Genomic DNA, 5,844 nt, shown 5'->3' on the forward strand with positions numbered 1-5,844 from the left:
GAAAAGGGTCCTTTGGGCAGGCCTTATTAAGGTCGGTGTAATCTACGCACATCCTCCAAGCCGGTGGTTTTGGTACGAGCACCACGTTGGCCAACCATTCCGGGTACTTGACCTCTCGGATATGGCCAGCAGCCAGCAGCCAGCAGCGTGTTCACTTCCTTTTTAACAAACTCTTTTAGGTCATTGGCCAAGTATCGCTTCTTCTGGATCACGGGCCGGTGATCGGGATCAACCGCGAGTCGATGGCAGATTATGGATCGGTCTACTCCTGGCATATCATCGGGTCCCCAAGCGAAAAACAGGCGATTCTCTCAGAGTACTCGTATAACTTCCTCTCGCACATCTTCTTTGAGGCCGACTCCAATTCTTACCCGCCTCTCTGGTCGGGCTGGATCGATCTCTACCTCCTCCAGTTCCACGGTCGGCTCGGGGCGAGGCGGCATTGCCTTCTTTGGGGGCCGCTCAGTGATCTCGTGAACTTGCATTTCTCGCTTGCCCATACCTCGACAGGCTTGTAGATAACAGTCGCGGGCGACCCTTCGATCGCAACGTATCGTGCCCAACCCATTCGGCGTACGAAAATTCATACACAGGTGTTCAATGGAGATCAGCGCCCCTAAGTCCTCCAGACCTAGTCGGCCAAGGATTGCGCTGTGAGAGCACGCCAAGTCGACCACGACAAATTTCATATCCAACTTCTGTACGCTGGGTAACTGCCAACCTCGACTGGCAGAGTGATGGATCCTTTGGCCTCTACGGAGTCCCCCGTAAAGCCGGCCAGTGGTGTCTTCACTGGGGCCAATCAACTGCCCTCGTGCTAAAGCCATCGTGGTGAAGGTTTCGAGGTACAGGACATTAACACTGCTCCCGGTGTCTTCCAGGATCCGTCGAATGACCACCCCGCTCACATCCATCGCAATGACTAGGGCGTCGTGGTGTGGCAATTCACCAGTCGGCAAATCCTTATCCGTGAAAATGATAGGTTCTCGGCACGCTTTCTTCGAGCCGCCCTCGCGTCCGTACACCGTCCCTACGTAAAACTGTCGAGCCCAAGCTTTTCTAGTATTAGCGGAGTTGCCTCCTTCAGGTCCACCGACTATCATGTTGATGACCGGCTTTTGTCTCCACTGGGCCTCGCCCTCTTCGAACACCGGTTCCTTGCCGTGGTTTACCTTGGTCGCCTCTCGAAAGGTCAATGTCTTCCTTGGTGTGAGACGTGGATCTCCTTCGCCATTGGATGGGAGGTGGCGTCCCTTGCTGAATGATTCCTTCCAAGATATTCATCAGGTAATAACACTCTTCCGTGTTGTGAGTGTATGACTTATAATATCGACAATACTTGGATGTCTTACCCGGATCTACATTTGCCGCATGCTCCTCGGGCGGAGGAGGCGGAGGCGGCGCAACCGCCTGCACTTCATGCACTGGATGTTGAGGAGTCGGTCGATATGGCTGAACACTAGCTTTGTCGTACACATGTCGGGTCTCTTGTCTCCTGGACGGGTCGAGGCGTCTTTCTTTTACCTCTGCTCTAGTTCACTTTCGCTTTCCGCCGGAGGCTCCTCCGACCTCACGTTGTCGTTTTTACTTCATTGCTTGCTCCGTGTTGGCTCGCTTGTTAGCCATGTGAATGGCCTCCGCATAGGTTGCCGGCCGGTTGTCCCGCAGGTCTCGATATAGTTGGCCAGACCGAAGCGACTCAATGAAGAAGGTAAGTGCAGTTTAATCTTCCACCTCTTTGATGGATTGAATTTATTTTTTCCACCGGGATAGGTACGTTTTGAGGGATTCACCCTCTTCCTGATGAATGTCCCCAAGGTGCGTCAGATCCTTTTGAGGTTTGATGTTGGCAGCGTAGTGACTCATGAAGCGGTCGGCCAACTCCTCAAAGCCGCGGATCGAGCCTGTGGTTAAGGCCACGAGCCATCATTGTGCCGACACCTTCAGCGTCGTAGGAAAGCGCGACACATGACAGGATCCTTGACTCCCAGGACTTGCTTTTTCGCCTGATAGCTCAGGAGATACTCGCGCGGGTCGCTAGATCCGTCGAAAGTAGCTTGCTTGGGGAAATTATAGTCGCCGGGTATTTTGTACATCATGATTTCGGCTGAGAAAGGCAAGGCGATGAGTAGTGTCCGACCCGGGGACTTGGTTTTGCCTTCCACCTGCACCTTCAAATTGCGTAACTCCTGAGCCAGGTGAGCCACTTCTCCGGCATTCCTGGTGTGATTCCCTGTGGACTCGGTACTCTCCCCGACTTGCAACTCAGCCGGTTGTTCCTCGTTGCGAGTGGGCCCCTCGGTCTGTCGTGCCCGAGTCCGAATTCTTCGTATGAGTTCTTTCTCGGATGGCCTCTCGATTTTGTTTGCCCGCCCGCACGCGACTGGGTTCTCCACATCCCAGCCGTTCTCTTGTCGACCGACGTGTTACATTCGGGCCTAGCCTTGAATGGGCCGATCGCGCCGGCGGATCTTCCGCTCTTCGATTTCTCGCCCGTCTCCGTCCGATCTCTGAGGTAGTTACTGATTGCGCGACTGTATGTTCGGCGGCCGAGAGGTCGACGGCTCTCTCCTTTCCCGAGTCTCTGCCGCGATCGCACGAATGATGGCCCGGATTTGTTCGCAAGTGAGAGGTATCATCATCAGAGGTTGGTTTTGAGGTGCCGAGTTCTCTCCCTGACTTTGCGAATTTCACTGGTTCAACTGATTTCTCAAGTCTGCTTCCGGCTCACCGTTACGACTGGAGGCACGGCTTCGTCCTTCAGACATTTTGTAGGACTCCCTTTTTCCTGATTGCTCGTCTCGATGATCAAGAACGGTCGTAGCCTTTTGTTTCGATCCCCACAGACGGCGCCAGTGTTGGTTTTAGGGTTTTTGGGCCAAGAGAGGTCCAACACAACCTTAGTTGGTGGATTCACCTTTCAAAAATAGAAGGGAATGGACAATTTTTAGTGAATATAATCTCTATTCTCTCGGCTTGGATTCGGTACCTTTTACAACCTCGGAGGGGCTTTTTATAGTAGGCCTCCCTTGATTTGGATTTAAAACATACATTTAAGGCTTTAATTAGCAGTTAATTACTAGTTATCTTTTAGGGCCGTTGGGCTGCCGTTACTGGGCCTCCCAACGGTTCTTTGACTGGGCTCTTTAACGCCCCCTTAAATACTTCCAACGGCTCTTTGCTCCCTGCGCCGACCGAGTCCTTGCTCCGACCTCGGGGTCGGGCCGACTTCCCGACTCGGCCCATGCCCCTCCAGGGATTTTTTTCTTTTGGGCCTGGCCTCTTCCTTTCCCTAAGCCGCTCTCTTGGGCTTCTTTTTGGGCTTCCTTTCTCTTTTCCAGTCTTTTAGGCCCGGGGACCACACCCCATCATTAATTATTCTAGTTTTTTCATAATCACAGTTTACATGAATAATTTAAGCTTAATTTCTCAAATTAATTTTTAAAATTGTTTATCTAAAAAAAATCAAATATGTATTCCAGTAGACAAAAGAAGAAAATTTTACCAAGGCAGTGTGGTCCATTGGTATTCGGTTGCTCCCTTGTGTGGGAGGTCTAGGGTTTGAGTCTTGGTGTAGGCGTATACGTGGCTATCCCCTTCCTTTGTAATAAAAAAAATTTATCCTTAAAAAAAAATAAAACAAAAACAAATATCATATTCTGTATTAAATGGTCTACACATTTACAGACAATGTATGAGGTTGGATTTTTGGTCATATTTGTTGCCTAAAAATGTTCTACTCTCTCGCAGTAATCCATTTGTGTACTGCCATCTGATCTTCATAGTTTCAAACAATGCAGATTTAGGGTTTCTTTGTGAAAAACGGTAACTAGGTGCGAAGTGACAATATGCAAATGCTTAAGAATCGGCTAAATTGTATGGAAATGTGGACTATTTGGGCAAAAGGGGAAAAATCTAGGGTTTGATTTGGCAAGGTGTAGTGAACTTTTTAGATTCGCGTAGTGAGAAGTAAGAGCATCTGAGGCCAGAAGAAAGAGATAAGAAGGCACACCATGAACTAATTGTGATATGTCATGTCGCACCCTAACCTTTCATAAGTGATGCTTCAATGCACAAACTAAAAAAAAATTATCCACCTAATCTTTTTTGCAGGTGTCTTCAAGTTATAGGTAATAACTTGCTAATGTGGAGGTAATTTGGAATGACATGGCAGCCATTTCATCATTTTGCTTGAATAAACAAAGCCCTAACTTTCTAAAATATCCAAATTGCCCCCAAATTCATACATTCTTCAATACATTCATACAATGTATTTAAACATAAGCATTCCAATTTTCTAAAATATCCAAATTGCCCCCAAATTCATACTTCTTCCATACATTCATAAAATGTATTTAAACATAAGCATTCCAATACAGTATGGCGGCTGATTTAGGTGTTGTCGCCGGCGTTTCAGCGACTGGAATATCGTTAGATTCTGGAAATTCCAGAAAATCTTCAAAAATCAATCTGAAGGTGCAAAACTCGCCTATGTAATCAGAAGAGGTCCCAGCGAAGATGTAAATGTTCAAAATCATATGTAATCAGTCATAGAGATTGTATCTCCAGAGCCTTTAACAAAATCATCAGATGTAATTAGCAACATGGAGAGCCTTCAAAATCATACGTGGTGAATACACAAAATATTGTAGAGCATTTAATAAAGTCATACACAGGTTGTTGATTTGAGAGGAAAAACGACGGAGAATACACAAAATTTTGCACAGAATACACAAAATATTCTTAGAAAATGCGAAATTATTTCAGAACATAAACTTTACGCAGAAACAACAACAACAGATTGGAGCAACTCACATTCTAAATTTTGAATTGAAGCAGGTAAATCCTAAAACACAATCTGGAAATTTTGAATTGAAGCAGGTGAGGCCGGCGGTGGAAGATGTTCGCGATTGGTGGAAATTTTGATGATATTAGGGCTAAGTTCAAGAAGATGTTCGCAATTAGTGGTGCGGCGCACATTGGAGTGCTAGACGCTCGCAATATTTGAGGAACAGGGAGGATGGGTTTGGCAATCTTGGCGGTGATAGGGTGGTGCAATTTGTGCAGTGGAGTGGTCTACGGCAAGGCGGGAGAGGGTATCCGGAGTGGAATAGAGGTCGGTAGAGGTTGGGGATGGAGTCGAGGCAGTGGTCAACGGTGAGACGGAGGAGGGTATCCGGAGTGAAAGAGAAACCGGTGGAGGTTGGGGATGGTATAGATGCAGTGGTCGACGGCGAAGAAGAGGAGGGTGTCCGGAACGCGAAATAGTTATACTTTCAGACTTTCAGCAGAGGCGGAGTAGGCGGAGGCGATGGTTTCAGACTTTCAGCAGAGGTGATACGGGGAAGGAAGAAGAGTTAGAGATTGAATTTTTTATTAATTAAGAAACAACCCAAAACTTTTCAAAAATTTTAATTTAGGAGGAATTGATAAAAATAAGTTTCACATTGTATATTACCGACGCCACGTCATCCGGAAAACAGGGAAACCTGCAAAATGTTCTAGGCGAACAAAATTTTATAGTTTGTGAATCGAAACATCAATTATGTAAGGTCAGGGTGCGGCATGACATATTGTAATTGGTTCATGGTGCGATTTGGTACTTGAGTCAGATAAGAACCAAATGGTTGCCACTTGCCAGTTCTTATGTTTTTTTTTTTTTTTTTGGGTCTTTTTTACTTGGGCCGTGGGTTAAAGATTGGGATTCGGGAAAAAATTGGATTTGTGTCATATATATAGAATCGTGTTCACGTGTGAACTCAGAACGCATTACATTCGTTCACGTGTTCAAATTTAATGGAAGGGAAATACTTATTTTTTTTTAAAAAAACGTGGTGGTATTTT

Source organism: Ipomoea nil, unplaced genomic scaffold (assembly GCF_001879475.1).
Source record: "Ipomoea nil cultivar Tokyo-kokei standard unplaced genomic scaffold, Asagao_1.1 scaffold0233, whole genome shotgun sequence".
Classification (NCBI taxonomy): Eukaryota; Viridiplantae; Streptophyta; class Magnoliopsida; order Solanales; family Convolvulaceae; genus Ipomoea; species Ipomoea nil.